This window comes from Ischnura elegans, chromosome 2 (assembly GCF_921293095.1).
Source record: "Ischnura elegans chromosome 2, ioIscEleg1.1, whole genome shotgun sequence".
NCBI classification, from domain to species: Eukaryota; Metazoa; Arthropoda; class Insecta; order Odonata; family Coenagrionidae; genus Ischnura; species Ischnura elegans.
Genome location: NC_060247.1, coordinates 31,648,432 through 31,669,733, shown reverse-complemented (window position 1 = coordinate 31,669,733; position 21,302 = coordinate 31,648,432). Strand labels below are relative to the sequence as shown.

General features: G+C 37.5%; 2 long non-coding RNA genes across 2 annotated transcripts; both read right to left on the bottom strand.

Moving 5' to 3' along the window:
• Positions 1–586: 586 nt before the first annotated feature.
• On the bottom strand, positions 587–6,350 carry LOC124153542. Its single transcript, XR_006863684.1, has 3 exons — positions 6,154–6,350; positions 4,810–4,940; positions 587–765 (listed from the first exon to the last, which is right to left on the bottom strand). It is a non-coding gene; the product is annotated as an uncharacterized LOC124153542 (long non-coding RNA).
• A 4,038-nt stretch (positions 6,351–10,388) lies between these two features.
• Positions 10,389–21,015, bottom strand: LOC124153540. Its single transcript, XR_006863682.1, has 3 exons — positions 20,189–21,015; positions 15,984–16,136; positions 10,389–10,923 (listed from the first exon to the last, which is right to left on the bottom strand). It is a non-coding gene; the product is annotated as an uncharacterized LOC124153540 (long non-coding RNA).
• Positions 21,016–21,302: the final 287 nt, after the last annotated feature.

Genomic DNA, 21,302 nt, shown 5'->3' with positions numbered 1-21,302 from the left:
ACTTTTTTTCTCAGTAAGTATACAAAATGTATATAAAATAGATAGTAAGTATTAATATCTATTTTAATCAAAATCTACGAATAGTTTTTGAAAGCTACATGTCCCCTGGCTAAAACTGAACAGTGTACACGCTTTACAATCCAAATGACCACGGATAATTGAGTTGAGGATTGAAAAGCTCCAAACGATTCCAGATAGACCGAAACTAGCGAAAAATATGGGTTTTGAAGTATAGTTTTTAACATGCTCAAAAAGAGGAGATAAAAATTTAGCAACGATCAATGCAATTCCAAAGCTTTTCCACTCTTTACTATTCGGATGTCGTTTTTATGCATGTAATAATTAGATGCTGCGTTTATATTCTAAAGAAATGTGCCTCGCTAATAAGCATGACAGCATGCGACCAAAAGAATTAATTTTTGTCATGGCAATCTAATTGCAATAAAAATGAAGAACTTCGCAGCAATGTTAATGCCAAAAGTGGCAACACGAGGCATCCTTGTGGTTCCATACTTTCATGTACACGAGACCTTACGGCAGGCTTCTAAATTGCCCTGGTCCTAAATTGGATGCCCAACGAGTACTCACCCTTTCCAAATTGGTAAACGACTCAATTAGATCAAAAGCAACCGAGTTGTCGTCGGCAGGGAGGTATGATGCAGCTCCTTACATTCACGCAGCGCAGCCCCGGCTGGCACCAACGCCTTCCGCACGGCACTCCTCCCCAGCGGCGATCAGACACCGGAGACCTATGTCTTTTACGATCTATAAGCCACAATCAAAGCGGAGAGAACACATCAAACATGCGCATACTTGGCATTTAAGAAAACGCATGTACACGAAAACATACGCATACTTGCCGAACATATTTATGAGAAACGAAGCACTAAAATTTAAAACGAGGCCCTACGCAATGAGGGAAGAAAGAGATATAGGTGTGTAGTGGAGATCCACAATGCACAGGCACATAGACACTGAAGAGGGAGATTGAAAGAACTGTGCGGTATTCGTGAGCAGGGAAATGGTTATGAGGAACATAAAATATGATATAGGAGGAAGTAAGGGATATTCAAATTTTAAATTTAATAGGCATAGCAAAAAACTAGACTCTTTGTTACGTTGGAAAGTTGAAAATATTTTAACTACTGCAACGCACTCAAATGCTTTTAAACAAATCTTCACAACTGTGATCCATGTATTATCCAAGACGTAGCGAACGGTCAAGGGATTAAAACCTACCAGAAATATTTGGGAGGTACAGTCGTATACGTAACCCCTCCAACTGAACATTTTACGAAATGCATTCCCACTTTGAAACCCCCGAGATTTTTGTCTGGTTATGGCCATGGTTTTGTTCCACATTTTGTTGACATGCTCAACTATAATTCCCTGATGGAAAAATTTCGAAGAATTACAATTTAATCATTTCGAAAAATATATAAACTACTGTAAAGTATCAGTTGAAAAATATCATTGCTAAATAAATTTCTACGTTTGCACTGAAAGTATTGAAAAGTTACTTAAATATACCCATTGATTTTGGTCTTTAAATCGTCCAGAATTTGTAAAATTTCTTATCGGCGTCCAAGCATTCTTCCCTAATGAACTTTCCGTGACCTTCAAAAACTCATTTCAGTGTGAAAACCTCCACTTCCTCATTTGTTCATAGTGCGGTATAGGAGAGGGAGCTACCGCAGGAAATTTATATATTTTATCATCATAATGCGTACAGATAATTAGAAATGCAAAAAAGATAGATAACACAAAGCATCGTAAGTTATTCACGAGTATTACAGGTTAATTAGTAGACAAAGAATACTTTTCTAGTTTAGAACACGAGTCTAACGTTGTGTCATGTCAGAAAAACACCTTTACTTTCGGGCACAAGGAGATCCATTGATTGAATGAAATGCAAATTATTATTTGTAATAATTTCCATTGTCAAGATTAGAAAAAAATATTTGCCAAAACCTAAGTTAATTTTACCAAATTGGATAGAAATTTGAGTATTTTTCGTGGATAATTCTAGCTATCACTCTTTTACACAAAGTTTCTGCTGATACTCTAGTTTTCTCACGCATCAAATTTTACTTGTGCGCAGAAGTAAATCCAGAGATCCTATTTTTTAGCTCATAATTTTTATCACTTACACTATTCATTCGGTAAGTAAAAAAATGTTGTTTCTACAAAATTTGGAAACATTTTTATTACAACCGAAGACTTTAATAGAAATTTCAACTTAAATACTGTTACGCGCTTGAAATTCGTGAGTGAAAAATAGATTTTTTTGTTTGTCTTTAAAGGGAAAATTTAAGTTCCACCGTAAGTTACAGTTTATCACATTTATTTATACAATATCCACTTCAATGTTATCATCAAATAAAATACCTATTTTTCCAATTAAGAAATATAAACAAGGAATTAATTCATAGCCGATTTTTCTCTCTTACCGCGTCTTGCGTCGCACGCTACCACCAGCAGCAAGTAGATTATAAGAAATGCCTTCCAGCTCATTTGGACACTGTGACTGACTGCAGAGGGCTTACTGCAAGGTTCAAACGTTCTTCTGAAATGCTTTCTTAGTCCAAGCGATGATCAACCTTTTAACGCTCCCAGAGTCTTTCTACGAGACACCTTTCCAGCCGAACATCCTGTTTTTTGGATCTGCTCACCGGAAACTTGAGAGCTCATGATGCTATTTCAAGTGCAATGCTGTCCTGTTTTATCTAGTGGTTTTATGGTTTTCCTCCATACCGCAGAGTACGTGACTACTGTGTTAGTAACGAGTAGTTAACTTACAAGTTTAATTAGTGGTGTACAAAAACTTTGCGTTGTGGGAACTATTTTAACGATATGCTTATCTATTTTAAAAATAACCTTCAACTGTATCTCTTTTCAAATCCACTGAGTTCCATGAAACATGTTTTGTCACGCAAGCGAAGACTCCGTGAGAGAATAATTTGGAGCAATAAAAGTTCAACTGATTTTATTGAAGTATTCGACCTTTTAATGAAGGTTTACATGCGGCCTTTCCTTCATCACCCTGGGATGTCCTCCTCCCAAATTCAGCTTCCTCAGTGTGTTCATAATGAGACATATTCCTTTCTCTACCATCTAATGACTCTTTTCTCTTCCAACCTCTTCACCGATGCAGACTTAACACTTCTTTCTCTAGCACAGTTTACAGTATTTTCTTCCGACTAATTACACGCTCCATACAAACGTTTTGTGTCCTCTGAATATCCTTTAAAACCTACCTCATCCGCTATGTCTACCATTTTTTCATTCTTGTTTGATTTTTCTCTCTATCCATTTTGCCTTTTTATGCTTTGTCCGCTGACCTCTAATTTGCCTCCCAAACTTTTGGGATGTTCCACCCGTTTCAACTTGCGACCACCTCCTTTTTTTTGCAACCTCAAATTCTTTTCTGAAAAACGTACCTGATAAGAGTTAAAAAATTTAATGTTGATGCATTTTCAGTAACCACTAAGTAAACATCCGAGGGATGTGGAAAATAATGACTAAGGTGTCACCGCCGCGTTGCCATGACGAGTCAAGTGGAACAATTGTAGTATCTTGCAAAAATTGCAATCAGTCATTAACTATCATTTATGTTGGCATCAAATGCGAATATTAGGGTTTACATCATTGCGCCAAAATGGTATTTACAACTTTATATTGCAATCGTAAACACTGAAAAGTTAAGTTGAGATTAAATTCGTCAACATATTACCGAAAGAAGTTTATTACTACTAATGGTCCTGTAGCTGCCTCTGGTAGATTGGCTTCTGACTTCCACATGCTAGTGATGAAGATAAAGGATAATCTCTCTTATATATGCGAAAATGACTCTTATACATGCGAATGGCTTTCTACTACGTTATTTCCTTAATATCGGCATATCGACGAACTAAATATCCATTCGAATCAACACCTGACCAATAATAAAACGTACGTGATTAAAAAGAAGTTCCTGAACAAGTGAAGAACCATAGCACACAAAGACACCGATTCCATCAGCCCATCCAAAGTAGAATTCATGGTTTTCTAATATAAGGATTTGAAGTGTCTAATGCGATAACTATACTTTAAAACTATGAAAACAACATATTTCAAAATTTCTCAAACCTCTAGCCTCTCCTACATTGACCTAAGTATCAGATTCACATTAGATTAAAAGGTTGTTGGTGATCATAAACTCCACAATTCCTATCTTTTGACAATTGAATGGATGCTATAGAATGGCGGTACACCGAAACCCTACCTCATAGTGAAGTCCCTACGCGCGATTTAATTGAGAACGAAATTTGGACGCACAATTGGGGTACACGTTTGCGACGGTATTTATAATTCATAATGTGATTCCATCAATCATCCATAGCGCTTATCTGGCCACTTGAATTTTCGCGAAGGAAATGGGCCATGATTTTTTTAAATTCATTATACTTTCATCCATGAAAACAGAAGGCATGAGGACATATTTTCATCTTCTTTTTTTACTGTATCACGTCAAATTTTCTGTGGCCCAGCGCAATACAGAGACATGCCAATAAAATCCTATGTTATTCCAAAAAAGTCCTTTATTAGGCTTCACTCATGACGTTCAGGTGGACGAGTAGCGTCGAGAAAAATCTTGAATAGGTATACCGATACGATTCTCATCGGTGAATTGCATAATGGATCACCTTCAGAAAAAATGCTGTCAACATCGATGATTGTCAATTGAAAGGAGGAGACTCCGATACGGTTGTTGTGAAGTTTATTTTATGCTGAACAGAGTTGTTCGATCGGGATGAATGAAAGACTCACAGGTTATTGGTAGCGAGCAGGCTCGCAGGTGAGCGTCGGGGGGCACGGACCCCTGAAGCACCCAGGAGGGAATCTTTTGACGCATTGCTCTGTCGGCCCACATTGCTGCCCCCCACAGCGCCTCCCGCCCCCTGTAAATAAATTCATTGATTAAAGGAGGAATGTTGCTTGTAAAATCAATAGCTTTTGGAACCACCGTTATTCCTTTAGTATGGCCTGTTTTCCAACAAAGCAATGGGATTATTGTTTTGATCCTTGAAATGAAATAATACAATATTCTTCATGAATAATACTGTGTGATAAACTTCTTACTTTTGGAGTTAATCGAAGAAATACTGAACGGAATAATATGAAATATCTATTAGTTCTTGATATATCTCGCCAGGAAGCTATGAACTTTTCTTCTTACCGTCATTAGTCATTTTTCTAATCATTTATAACTGTGTAATCTCATACTACCGTTTCTGGAAATGAAAACTGTGTCATTTTTAAGCTCGAAAGAACGATTTTCAAATATACCTGGGGCTACATAGAATTCTGTAATTCTGTGTATCCCCGTTTATTCCATTTATAGACTCATAATTTAAGTAGATAAAATCAACCTCTTCAAACCGTCTCAAATGTTGTACCTACAGAAAATATTGATTTGGACTGATCTTTTCTGGAAAAAAAGCCGCAGCAGTGATCGAAAATCGTCTAATTTTAAATATATGCTTTTAAAATGCAATAATGAACAGCTAACACACCTAATTTGCTATTACAATAATAATTAAATCAAGCTTTATATTGCTCAATGGAGAGTAGATTTAATTGCGCGATCATTATTTCGAGGTAGTATTCGAGGTTATTTCCCCAATTTTCTTGCTTATTTTCTTTGATTCGGCCCCAATCATATCATCAAATTCCGAGTAAAATCGAAAGGAGAAGTTTTCGATGCCTTCCCTAGATGCCCATTCATCCACAATCTAAAATAGGTACTTGACGACTACAATACGATGTAAAACTACATTTATATTCTATATGGAACATACTTTTCAGCGATGGTATACAATAACCAAAGTACATATTGCAAAGAAATATTTTAGAATCTTTAGAACTCGATAAGTAAACTGTAAAAAAGACTACATTTTAATAACTATTTTTGCGTGCAATAAGCAAAATTCGTAGGAAAAATCCCTCCCATGCAATTCAAAAGATTCTCCTGCATCAACAGCCATGCTTCAGGAAGCGTCATACAATTCATAAAAATATGATATCGTTAACAAAACACCAGCCGTCAAGCAACAAACCATGATCTTCCAAATTGAATTCAACATTCTAGGAGTTAGAAAGTCTAATACATACGTGATCCGGCGGCGACTGTTGCGAATAAGAGGAGGAGGAAGTAGAAAATAGCTCTGAAGTTCATTTTCTTCTGGAGGCAGGACGATGTATGATACCAGTGCACTAGCAATCGTCAACTCTTATATACCAGCGTGGAATTTTCTCGTGTTTCCTCTGGTTGCCATTTCAATTAACCTTGCCCGTTCGCGATCGCTTCCTTCCTACGAACTGTCAAGACGACTTCCCAGGAATGATTATCGGCTGCATCTCTCCTGGAGGCTTTATGGGGAACCACCGCATTAAGGATGTTGAGCGGGTCACGAAATCACCATTGTACCCACGCCCTTGCATTCAGGGCAGGTGAAAAGGAAAGAAGCGCGAAAGTTAGTAGAGTACACATTTCGAAGTCTCGCTAACGATTGCAATGCCTCAGCGCAAATTCGAATTCAATTCCAAGCAAAGTGCATGAAGTAAGTGTTGCGATCGAAGACTTAAATTCCAGGAGACGGCCAAGGATCGTCAAAATTAAAAATTTATGCGCAGAGTTGCGATATGGGTAAGAAGGAGTGGGTATCCTTCAGGGATGGCAAGTGAAATGAAACGAAAATGCTTCGTTTCGACCCGGAGCGAAACGAAAATACGATAAAGAAAAGGAGACTTCGTTGATTTCCACTAATTTATTTTGTCCGTACGTCATGTTTCGAACCATAGAGGTCATTATCAAGTACAAAAATTGAATGGTAAGCAAACATATATATTATATGTATATATAAACCCTTCAAAGAGTACATATGTTTGCTTACCATTCAATTTTTGTACTTGATAATGACCTCTATGGTTCGAAACATGTCGTACGGACAAAATAAATTAGTGGAAATCAACGAAGCCTCCTTTTCATTTTCGAGTATTACCTTCCACATAGTCGAGCCTAATACAATTGGACGAAAATACGATGCCTGGGATTATTTTCGTTTCCCCACGAAATTAAAAACACCAAGGAGTTTAGTTTCGACCCGGGATGAAACTTTACTCCCGGGAAGGAAACTAAATGAAACTAAACTCCGCTGCTTATAGTTAAGTTTCGATCCTAGAAGTTGAGTGGAAGGGGATAAGAGGGAATAATTTCGACCCATTACGTTCGACATGCTTGTAGAGAGGTTAAATAATTGAGCTTAAAAATCGAATTGCCAGTTTGCGTTCACCGCTCTCCTGTTAGTGGTAAAAATATGATTGCCCCATGCATCTAAAGTCCGTTTTACACGGTACACGTAACTGCGCAATCTGACGTACGTACGAAGACGCAATCAAAATTGCGTCGTGTAAAGCGGTGAATTGCTAGAACACATGCGAGAATGCGTGGATGCGAGGCGGCAAAATAGCCCCTGTTCTAATTTCGTTCGTGCATTCGCACAATTCCACGCCATTTTAGAAATTAATGCAGCTCTAACCTGCGCAATTCCGTGCCTCGTGTAAAACGGCCGTAATTGCGGTAGGCCGAACCTCTTCTTCATTCAACCATACTTCGTACTCGGTATGCGGGTCGAAACTACGCTGTTCGAAGGTGAAGCACGTGGTCCCTCCGGTTCGAATCATTATCTGCGTTTCGATTCCTCCCAGAGTTTTACTTTAGTTTCGACCCGAAGTACTTTTGACTCCAATTTGTTTTTGACGCCGAGTTTAGCTCCCTGGGTCTAGTTATTTTTCGTTTTGTTTCCACATTTCGCTCTCGGGAACGAAACCATTGAAATTTTACTGGTTTTGACTTCCGTTTCGTTTCGCTTGCCATCCCAAGTATCCTTCCATGATCATCATCACCATTTCTCATCCATTAATAAGCCTGGTTAAATGTAGCTAACTGTTGGTCTCAACCGCAAATACGACTCTTCACGTGTGTAATAATGTGTATTTTATGATAAAATCGTTATAAAATGGACTTTTTTCATCAAAAGCGTTCGTGACCATCGCCATTTCAAATAACATTTGTCCAACTGTTACAAAGTTATTCATTATACTGAGAGCGTTAAAAGCAAACTCTACTAACATAAATTTTCCGGCAGAGACAGTCTCTTCATGGTAACAGAGTAAACATATTCACTATAGTAGTAGTCGAGGCTGTGGTCAGAAAAAAACTTTTCAGATAGGGGGACGTTCTACTCGGAGAGCGGGTAGACTTCGGGGAGTTCAATTGGATGGGGTATAATTATGATTTTATCTTTCAAACATTTCCGTGGGTCCGAATCATAGCAAACGTGATACTAAATTCAACTTAGGTAAAAAGAGAAATTTAGTGGAAAAAAGGCTCTGATGCCAATGAGAGGATCTACTATGATACGGTAGACTACATATGCAATATTATGGCCCCCAAATACCTTCCCAGGTCGATCAATACTATGTCTTTTCACTCCCAAAATATGTATTCGTTCAGCCACCATCTCTACCACTAACTACATATTTCGTGGCCCTCTCCACCCATTTCTCCTCCATTATTTTAATCTATACCCACATCTCGAATTCTAGTGAGCTCTATTTTCATCCATATTTCGCAATGTCAGCTTTTCTGCACGCCAAATTTTCCGGACCAAGACAACATCAGAACGGATAAACTGTGATGGAGTAGCAGTCCAAGAAAGTCACACGTGAGTTGCAGCAAAAAAATCAATCGCATACTGCAAGGCTTGTTTGAGAAAGGAGAGGGTAGAAATTGCATCGTTAATGTGTCTGAAGTAATTCATGCACGCTTGAAAAGGAAAATGAAAACGATTTCAGATTGAGTTTCCTCGGCCTAGAACAAAGAATTAAGTATTTTTCTGGATGGAATCTCAGTAATCGTACGGCATTTAATACACACAATTCTTCGTAACAACACTCTCTGTAGACTATTAAGAGAGCATACGAATTATCTTTATGCCACGTATCTTCATGCAGCAGTCATCGAACAAACAGCATCACTTCGACAGGCGGCATCACCATCAGGGCCAAACACAGAGACATTTATTCCACAAGTTGTGCTATTGAGAATAATTTAAGGGTGACAATATTTGAAAAAAAAATTCCCTACATCACAACTTGAGAAATGCGCCTTAATTATTGGTAGGATTGGTAGCCCTGGTAAAAATACATAGGTATGATTCAAGAATGCGCCAGTTCCCCCTGAGAGGCTCTATGTGATAGTTATAGAACTAATTAAAAACCAAAATAAAAAATTATACATAAGACATGAATAAAAAGCAAGTAATGCTTGATTTAAATCCTTTTCTATTTTCGCCTCATACGTTGGAGCAGGATAAGACTACTTGATCTCATGGATATCTTTCAGTTATTATAGCATATATTCTTTGGATAAATCTAAATCTAACTTTCAATTACAATATTAGCGGACTTTTTTGATACAGTATCTCAAAATATATACTGGGCCGATTCAAGTATTCTACCATCAAAATTTGGTTATGCTCATCGCCCTGGAAGATATAAATTTTAAAATCAGAGAATGACCTCTGAAAGATGTCAGAACTACTCATAATGATTACTCATATTCAGGCATTGTAAATTCAAAAAGTGACCGGTGTAAATTCTCTGGGGTGTATTTAATGAAATTTGTAGGGTGGGAGGCAAAGGTGGAGCAGTTAACAAAAAAGGCGTTTAAAATGTTACACTGGGCGATGAGACATAAAGGAAAGCGGTCGCACTACAAAGAAAATGGCGTATAAGACTTTAACCAGACCGATTTTAGAATACTCATCACTAATTTGCGCACTCTTCCGCACACTTACGGGGGAATAGGCAAGGGGGAACTACGAGATAAGATTGAAAACCCCAGCTACATTGGTAGGAAAGATCACTAATGCAAGATGAAATACCGGCCGCAAAGGACTAACGTAAAAAAGTTCTTATATCTCAAAAGGACGATTAATAATTGGAATAGAATCGCTGCAGAACTGTTTCAGACCCATCCTAGCAGTATAAAGATTTTCAAGAAGAGGTGAAAAAAAAAATATTTTGGAAAACTAATTTCATTGCTTATTTTAGATTTTCAATTTTACTGATCTAGTTTCATTTTGGTGATGAAATTTCATTTATTCCATTTTCATTGCACATTAACCGTTACTACCTCGCAAATAACCAACTTGTAGCTTGTATAACATGATAATAATAGTAAATATTCTCAAGCCCTGGTAAATCTAGGCAATTTTTAATCATCACCGATATCACGCAAGACTGAGTACAGTTTAATTTTTAAATGATGTTATTACTCCAGCAACATTAAAATAACCGTTTATTATAGATATTTCATTTACAATAACATGATTTGATACATGCAACATCAACTTCTTTGGGACAAAGAAAACGAAAATATCTCTCAATCCGAATTTAATTACTTAGACTGTTTCAAATGTAGCTCACTGATTATCGAGAAACGCGTTGCAAACATCTTGAAAGCAATTTATTCAGAAGTTACCTTCCTTAAATTCCATTAATTTCAAAACGTAAATTATGTCGAATAACTTGGCACCATTTTAATACACGTGCGATAAACGTTTTCACTGTGCTCTATTATAATTGCTTCAAATCTCACAAGATATCACCAAACATAGCACATTTTACCGATACAAAGTCTTATTATTTCCTCTAAGCTCTACTCAAGGATTCGATGGGCACAATTATTCCAGTATTATCCTTGCGAATTTTGACATTCATATGAGGGCGGGCAAGGTTGTGTCAAACAGTAGACTGGAGCCTCGACGCACCTCTGGTTAGGATTGCATTTAACTCCATCACAGTCTGCGTCGGAACCTGAAATCACGATGCAATTATTTTCATATAAGCTACCATTATTTTTCCGCAATAAGTCATTCAAGATTTACATATAAATGACAAATAGATGTGGAAAAAAAACTTAAAATTTTCTTCCCATGCATAATTATGATTAATTAACGAAATACTACTCTCAATGATGTGTATCTTGAACGCTGTAGCGGAAATAAAAAATATTTTTCTTTCGAACTATTGTTTAATATTTAACTCATAAGGTTTTTTAGAAAATATAAGGATAGAAACTTATCAATTTAAGTAAAATATCAAAGGTTATTCTTAAGTATGCGGAGCATACAGGTAGATAGTGGTGCAGCCATAATCTACGAAATATTCCGTAGAGTGTTGGAGAATTATCAGAGACATTAAAAGTTAATTCGTCATTATTTGAATTACCTTGACAAAATCAAATGGAAAACGATAAGTTCACTAAAGTAAATAAAGGGATCAAATTTGCATTTTTCCAGAGAAGAAAGTAGGTTGGATAAGAAGTGATCAAGATCGAAGTTTAAAAAAAATCAAACATGCACTTTACAGAAACAGATGCAAATATTACGAAGTAAATTGGTTATTGACTAAAATTTATTACGCAACGCAATTGATTGAGGGAAGATGACAAACAATTTTACGGAAATTTTACAGGGAAATTTACTTGAAAAAGTATTTGCGTACTAAATCACGCAATAATTGTACCGTAAAAAAGAAAATCGTATTAGCTCTTACGCGTTCCCGTGGATGACTGAACGCGAGATGGAAAGCTATTCAAATAACATGCACACAAGAATATAATTTTAATGAATTTTTAAGCACTATGTTAAACGACCGAGAATAAAGAGACCAATCCCGTAATGCCACTCGATTTCATATATTCAATGCAGCCAAACTCTGATTCCGATGATAAAATTTAGCTAAGTGCTGTAGTAAGTACTAGTTCCTTATGCTGCAAGGAGAATCCTGTTTGTGAAAATTAGGGGCATACTCTATTGTTATTTCTATCCGTATTGGCCGTCGGCGCAGAAGCCGAAAGTCGCTCTAGCTCATATTCACTCTGAGGAGGACACAATAACACAAAGGGAAAAACGAAAGATGGTATGCGGAGATGTTATTTAACCAGCGGAATAGCTCACCGTTCGCGTTCGTGGGCGGTTCGTCTGTGGGGAAGTGAATGTAAGCGTGACCTAATCGCACGAGGAACAGGGTCGCCAGCAGCACATTCCTCCGTCTCATTGTTCCTCAGCGAGTAAATAGTCACAGTGCGGTCGAAGCGGTCCGACGATGTCCGTCCGATCCGATTTCCATGTGCTCGTCCGTTCGGAGCTTTCGCTTGTACGCGTGAGGCGCTGGCCGCACCCCAAAAGGACTGAGGCTGACTGAGGCCCTCAAACTTTCTCCAGGGCGCGCGGGCCTCTTCGAATTCACTCGAGGTGCGACCGGGGCAGACGCTTTCGTCACTTTTTCGCTGACGAAATGAGAAGCGGATTATCTCCCGTCTTCGGAGTTTCTTGAAAAATGAATAAGGCGCAAAAAATTTTCCTGAATGCAAATGTTGCCTTCTAATTTTGCCTCATCTTCACATAGCTGTAAAACGGCACACGTCAATCGCAAGAGTGAGACGCAGAGGAAAATTTGCGTTTTAAAAGAAGACTCAAATTTTCCGAAGGCGAGTTTTCTTTCGTGTTTTGAATATCCTTTATCATTTTTCTTTGGGGTTCAAGAAAAAAGGTTGCGTGTCAAAAAAAATTTAACCAAATTCAAATTTATGCGACGCGGCTAACGACCATCAGGAGATCGTAAAAGTCAGGTGGAAGGTCAAATTTGCGTTTTAAAGGAAGTCGAAATAAGTCAATAGTTTCCACGTAATCGAGCTTTCTTTTATATTTTAATGCTTCTTATATTTATCGTCTGCAGAATTAAAAGAAAAGGTCGAGGGTCGAAAGTTTACCCGAATTCAAATTTTTTTGACGCGTCCAACAGCACTCATCAGATCGCTGAAATGAGGTGGAAGTTCAAATGCGAGTTTTAAAAGGAAAAAGAGACAAGGAAAGAATTTTTTTTAGTAATATCTGTTCGCCTTAAAAACAGTTCATGTGAATCTTACTCTGAACCCGCAGGTAATGCTCAACTTCAGATAATAATCGAAGACTTGAAAGTTTACACCTTTTCAGTGTGTCTCATAGTATGGAGCCCGTGAGATCTATCGAAAATTAAAATAATCTTATTAAAGCCACTGCGCATAACACTGAAGCTTCTTTTAGCCAAATTTAGAAATTTCCAAGCAACCTAATATCATTATTCAATCGAGCGTGCTGGCTACGATTTCAATATTTGTTATCATAGGTTATTGAAAGGACAAAGCTTCTCTTAGTGCTGCTGAATAATTGTAAGAAAAATAAAACAGAAAACAAAGGAAAAATTGAATTTTAACCAAACAAATGTGCTAATTACGTTCAAGAAAAAAAACTGCTGGGGGTGCAAGGAATGAGTACTTGTAACCTTTTATTTCTCCTCTGCGAGAACTGCTATCAGAGGTTAGCGCCATGTTTATTGAAAGACGCATTGCAGTCACAGGGGAGGCACCGAGGTCTATAATGAACTCAGCGAATCAATGATGGGTTTTAATTGGTGTTAGGACTGAATTGGGAGGGTTAGAATTTACAAATAGTTTTAGAGGGCGTGTTTACCATAAAATAAGATGTTAATTAAATGAAGACATGGGCTTTTACGTTCTCAAAAACAACACCAGTTATTGACGAATAAAGCCATTATTACGTTTAGATATGACAAAAAGTCAAAGTATAACTCGTCAGGTAATATCGAAGAGTATCATCATAAGTCTCCAGCTACCATAGAGACAAGTAATTGATTCTAGTAGCATTCTTTTGTCTATCGTTTTTCTCTTCACTGTGGTCTGCACTGCTGAGAGACATGGCGGTAAACCATTTTTCCGTGATTGAAACCAAAAATAAGTGATTTATACTCTCTAGGAAAACCCAGCATCAACAAGACATCTTTCGGCAAATCCGTGCAGGAAAAAATCTCACCGGCAAACCGCTGCGGGCTGCGAAGGGAAAACCGGTAGTATTCATTAAGTTAAGAGGAAGAAAGCGGCTGTTGGAGACCTTCAAAAGAGTCTTCGAGCCGATCTGCGCAAGTCGTCGGCGGTGTGAAAACGTGGTGAGGCACGAATGCCTCCGTTGTCCAAATTTTCAATGACAACGGAGTAAACATTGCAAAATAAACTTCGTTCCTGAACTCCCAGCCTCACTGAAAACAAAAACCCGTGGACTATATTTACCGAAAAGTAGCTAAAGGGGAATCATAATACTTCGAGATTCCACTTGAACACTTTATTGAAGACATAAAGAGTTTTGACGTTGCATAGCCGTTTCAATAACCTGTTTTTTCGAAGATTGGAATTCTATCCAGCATTAGAATCATAACTAGATTTAATCATGATACCCGTCAGCCCTTACTTGGAAATTTCTAAATATGGCTAAGAGAAGCTTCAGTGTTATGCGCGATAGCTTTAATAAGATTATTTAATTGTTAATAGATCTCAACGGGCTCTATACTAAGAGACACTTTCACTGAAAAGCTGTAAAATTTCAAGTCTTCGATTATTATCTGAAGTTTAGCATTACCCGCAGGCTCAGTGTAACATTCGTATCAGCTGTTTTTAAGGCGAACAGATTTCTCAAAAAATTATTTCCTTGTCTATTTTTCCTTTTAAAACTCGCATTTGACTTCCACCTCATTTCAGCGATCTGATGGGTGCCGTTGGACGCGTCAAAAAAATTTGAATTCGGGTAAACTTTCGACCCTCAGCCTTTTCTTTTAATTCTGCACACGAGAAATATAAGAAGTATTAAAATATAAAAAAAGCTCGATTACGTGTAAATTATTGAGTTATTTTTGCTTCCTTTTAAACGCAAATTTCACCTTCCACCTGACTTTTACGATCCCCGTATGGCTATTAATCGCGTCGATACGTTGTAAACTGTGTCCACCAATGTGTTGCAATGTACACGAGGCAGTGTCGTGTCTTCAATGAATTTTTAAGAGGAATCTGCAAGTGATCTTTCATTCATGATGGAACGGTTCAACTTTAAAACAACCAGTTTTATAAAAAAAAGCAGCCCTCAGGAACGTTAAAGTTTCAGGGCAACGCCACAAAAATCACGCGCACGGTCAATGTTTTCATAATATTTGGAGCACCCGAAAATATAATATGAAATTATTTTGGCATAAAGTAAAGTTTGGCAGCAAATCACTGCAATATCAACAAGTGTTAACTCTGAGAGGCGAAACTCGAGTGTGGTGATTAGCAGGGATATATCATATATTCATCAATATAATATAAATATTAGCTGATGGTTAGCACATCATATTTACCTTTTTTTTTAATTTGTACCCTGATTATGTGGATGTATGATAATTTCGGTTACGCTCTACAGCAAATCATGATTGGAATGATCGTGCCTATGCCAATTTGGAAGCGATATCAAAATATAAATTAGTATCTCACATGAAATGGCAACAATGCAGCTGGATTCATATTCTCGAAGGCGGTTAAGGACACTTTTCCCAAAAAGTGTGTACAACAATGACGCCATTTTACCAAAAAATCAACAGTAAAATGACACTTTTATCAATTTTTTTGCCTCAAAATTTCTAATTTATAAATTCGTAACCAAAAAAACAAGTAATAAAATGTGAGCAATGACTTGTAATAAAAAAACACAGAGTAATATTTCACTTCTAAATTAAGTTTAGGAAAGTGCGATCCGGCACTGCTAATTTTGCCATAACGTCACTGGTGTACTAGGAATAAATCGACTATTTTGGGGTTGATTCAACAATTCAAACGCGCGCTTTAATATTTCTAAAGAAATATGCGCTAATTTGAAAAAACTTACTCCGCTTAATTGGTTTTTTGGGCTCGACATCGAACAGAGAAATTTATTTTTCAGCTACTTTCTCCTATTCTCTTAACTTGAACAGTGACCAAGAATATTGCTTTCGAGTCGATAACCAATAATTACCTCATTATTAGATATTAAGGTGTTCCCAAACTTTCACAGGTTCACAGTAATGTTTCGTCATGCAAGGTGTTAGGGAGTCGAAACATTTGCTTGATTGATGCAAGCACCGCTGTCCCGGCTGACAAGTGATGGAACCGCAACGGAGACCAATTACTGCCTCGAGGAAGAGAAAATACAAGTTAGAAAGATGGAATTGTACATGTACTTAGAATTGGAGATTATTATTTCTATTTCACAAAAAAAATTCAGATATATCTATGCTTAACTTATTACCCAGTAAGCAAACTATGTGTTCTAAGTTCATTCAAACTATTCGTACACAGAGATGGGCAGTATCGAAAATACTTGTATTTGAAATACGTATTTTCGATACATTTGTAGTTTGTAATTTGTATCGGAAATACATTTTCTGAGAGTATTTTGTATTTTGTAATGAAAATACATCTAAAGAGTAATTTGTATTTTTAAAATACATTCAAAATCAAAATACATATAATTTTTTGTGTGTAATTTGTAAGAGCGCGCGACGATATGGCAGGGATACCGAATCGGTATTAGCCTGCCATCTATGGGACAATAAATTGCCCCTTAATTTACTTCTGTAAAAACCTTTTCAAATGACCCGGGACATTCCTCATTCAATGTTTTAAATAGGAATGAAATTGAAGTATTGCTATTTCTAGGTGACAAATCGATATGTGCAAGTGCATATCCGGCTGTAAAAAAGTTGTTTGTACGTTATAACTCTGGCCTCACATCCAGTGCTCCTGTGGAAAGGTTATTTTCTTTTGCTGGATTTATTCACAATTGCAAAAGAAGTAATTTAGCAGTCTCTATGTTTGAAACATTATTGCTTTTGAAGGGAAAGGAGCATTAAGGAGGAGTAAGTGATACTAGTGAAATAAACAAATTATTACCATATATTCCCCATATTATTTAAAAGATTTTGCCCTGGATAATGGTCTGATTGCCAGTTACTTATAAATACATTGTAAGAATGTTTGAGCTTCTAATTATAAAAATAGTTCATATTTTAATTTATTTTAATTTTTTATTAGATAAGAACTTCGGTGAAGGTATGTATTTTGTATTTTAAGAATGTATTTTGAAATTACATTTGTATTTAGTATCGAAAATACAATTTTTAGAAGTAATTTGTATTTTGTATTTGAAATACAGATTTTAAAAGTAATTTGTATTTTGTATCTAAAATACATTTGACGTTTATTTTGCCCATCTCTGTTCGTACAACGACTTACCCGAGAAAAAGATTTACACCCAGCGCCTTTCTGCCCAGCGTTTTACACCCAATCGTATCCATTTTCTGTGCTTACCAATTGGCCCTTTCATTCGTTTGCTCGAAGATAACAGATATATATTGCACCATTTGTAATATTTCTCAATGTAGTATTATGTATGATTATTATCTAAAGATTCGTACATCCTAGTTAGGAATCCCGCATGCGATTCAGTAATATGAATATCATCAAATATTTTCTTAACGAATTATTCCTGCTGTAAGCGTTTTTTCGGAGAAGTTATTTTCAAGCTTTTCCTAATAAATATTAAGAGAACTAACAGATGATGTCAAGGGCACATTGGAATGCCCGATTAACGAAAATCTTTTAAAATACTCCAGGAAAAGTATAACCTGTTCTGGAAAAAAATGAGGAAAATGTTTTGAAGAATAACTTTCAATTATTTGAATAACCAAGATTGAGGAAAGTGATTTGGGCCGCGGATGATCCAACGGAAACTGTTATTGAAGAATGCAACGGATCATTCTTCAGAGGATTAAATAGAAACGCGTTGAGGAATAGAGGAAATAGATGACAAAAGAATATGACTGAGACTAAGTGGGATTAAGGTGCTAGGTTTGTATTTAAAATGGGCGCTCATGCAAATATTTTGTGATTATGGAGAACAAGGTTTATACGACAAGCCTTTCGCCGCAAAATTAAGTTAATTTGAGGTATCACGGAAACATTTTGGGACACCTTCGGTGAATAGCAATTTCCGATTTTTTTACTAAAATATGAATTTAATTCTGCAGAAGTAATAATAAATTAAAGTAATTGTAACCGCAATGAAGGTATTCAGTTCATATGCATTAATTAAATTAATTAAAATATTGTATTACCGGGAAAGAAACTGTGTCCTCGCGACCTGACAACGTCACTGCCACGAAGAAAGCCATTTTTCCATGCATAGAAGGCACGATTGACAAGATAAGTAGCAGTAAAAAAATTCAACACAAAGACCATCTTCAAGCCGCACCTACAAGTTAAATCGCTTTTAAGAAACGCTAAATATAGAACCCTCCACAAATGGAAGGAGTCGACGAGATTTCATGCGCAACGTGCAGAAAAACGTACTATCGTTTTCAATAGTGTGTATAGACACTTACGAGTCCCACTTAACTGACGGGACCGGGTCGGTGAAAATTTGGATGGTTGGCTCATGAAGTAAACTGAATCCTTTGCCTTCATGGCACCTTGAGCCGACGAGGACGGAGGCGGACGCGACTGCGCTACCGAAGCTGGAGGCAAACTCTAGGGGCAAAAACCCCAATCAGAATTATGATTAGCGGATGAAATTCACTGAAGGAAGCTCTCGTCCACGCACACGTTGGGCCTTCGGAGGGTTTTCTTTCATGCTCCGTGGCGAGGTTTTTCCTATCTTTAGATTCAAATTTCCACCAATCGTTTATGTCACACTAACACAAGGCCCAACGTGTGCGTGGACGTGAGTTTTCTCAGTGAATTCCATCCACTAATTTTAACCGAGTGGGGTTTTTGCTCCTTGAGTTTGACTCCAGCTTCGGTAACTCAGTCGCGTCCGTCCTCGTCGGCTCTTGGTGCCGTGAAGGCAAAGGATGCGGGTTACTTCATATGCCTACCTTTCAAGTTTTCACCGACCCGGCCCCATCATTTAAGTGGGACTCGTGGGTGTCTACATACTATTGAAATCGATAGTACATTAGGGAAGCGAAAAAGAACATTAAAACGAGGCTAGAAGATCGACAGCGGGCCACTCGACTCGGAAAACCGTTAAAATCAGCGGTGGTAGAGCGCATGACCCTTGGAAATTGAATCAACTGCAAAAAACCTTAACGCCAGGATTAATAAATAAATTCAAATCGCGGCTATATCGAGAGGCAATCGAGATTAAACAGGAGAAAGCCAATTTCAATAGATATGGCGTCCTCCAAATAAATCACACGAGGATGCCTATGGTGAATAAGCTATCAAACTTAACCCCTCCCCTTCCCCTACCAAACCCATCCCAACGATAAATACCAGCCATTGCCTCTGAAGAAGCGACCAGCAGTGGTCGCGAAACGTAAGGTCAATCTAATTATAACTGTGAATCCCGAAATTCTCAACGAAGAATATATAACGTATAATGTAATTTATTTATTTCTCTGTCTCCTTTTTTTTGTAGATGACTATGAGGGGTGGGGGCATAAGTGACCATAGAGTCACAGCTATGCACACAGCGCGCGAACTGTTGGTGAGAATTTAGCATTTTCTTTAAATTAGCGGATATATCGTTCTATGTGCTCTGCCAGCATAATCGAAAATCTGTTTTTTATTCAAAAAAGCGAGTCGTATTTTTCTTGAACCTAAGCGTGATTAAAGGACATCACTATCAATCATGTCATTCATCCGGTTATAAATTTCAATCAATCATTACCTCCGTATTGGACAAAATAGGGATTAGTTTCTCATGGAATTCAATATGAGCTCCAAATCACCATACGAAAAACCATGCAAAAGTGCGTTTTAGGATATCAAGAAAATATTTTAACGAAGACAGAATTATTTTTAAGCCCTCCTCACCATTGACTCAACACTACATCCGTGCTCATTGTACAGGTAAAACATTTACTCTGTAAAGATGAAAAATTCTCATCCCTTCCATTAGTACCGACATTCATAACCTCTTCCTAAAATCATAAATCCTCAGAAAAATGATTCATCCAACACTGAATAATATCCGAGAGATTGGCTTTTAAAAGCATTCGAGATTTAATGAGTACTTTCCCGATCAAGAGGTTCTAATTGCCCTTCAATTTTATTTACAATACTGTCTCCCATAAGCACTCCGGGAGAGGATATTTTCTTTCATCTTCGACCTTTAACACTAGAAGTACCAAACCTAATAATCGCTATTGTAAAATTCCAAAATTAGGTACCACTTACCGGTTGGCGATCCGGAAAATTCCCCGACGACCGAGGATAAGCACAGCATCGTCATTATCCAAAGCAATTTCCAGTCCATGACCAACCTCACACTGATCTGTAATCCTTCACTTGCGGCAAGAGTTTTCCATGCTCGGCTGTTTTTCTCTCTATTACCTGAAGTAAACGTACGATAACGCGTATCACTATATCCTCTACACTTGCGACTTCCTCTAAGTGTACCCACCGACTTCCGCTTTCGCGTAGGTCAGCGGTGTGCCATTAGCACCCACGGGCAGCATTATCAGTGCACTCTACGATTCCTATTTCAATTTTTGCGATTTTTTTTTCACATTCACAATAAAACTACACACGTAGTGCCCAATTTTACAATTTCTTATATAAATAGCGATAGTCTGAGCATATTTTCATGAATAGGAACGCTACCGCCAACTATACACCTAATAAATGATAACGTACAACTAAAATGAACTAAGTTGACCATAAATAAGTATAACTATCAGCCCGCCCTTTACGTATTTTTCAACGCTAATACGCACAACTGTAGAATATTCGAACCGATGCCAAGAGATATTCACTCATAGAAAAGCAGAGCACTAGTTGGTACATGAGGTGATGCATAAAATGAAAATAAAAAAGATTGCATTCAAGATGTTAGAACTTCGTCCAAAGCTACTCCACTTTTTACGCCATGAAAAGACTAATATCCCGATAGTACAAAGAAAGAAGAAATATTGAGAAGATATCGCGATAAAAGGAGTAATCATGGAAGTATCGGAGGACAAGAACAGCAAACACCTATCCCAGGGAAGCGTCCAACCGGAATACAATGGGAGGAAGGATGAGTAAGAAGCGACCGCACGTTCAACCTTCAAAACACCGACAGCCGCGCGCCGTCACAGCGACTCGCTCGCATGAGGTCTTGACGGAAGGTACTTTAGAAAATATTACGTATACCATCGAGTCAAAGGCGTAGTCAGAAAAAAAAATCCTGGGAAGAAGGAATACTCTCCGATACATTTCTGGGGGTTTGATTTGAACTTGCCGGATCCCCCGATCGTTATGGGATGGTAATAGGTATGTGTATTGCGATTAAAAACTCGATATTAGCGTC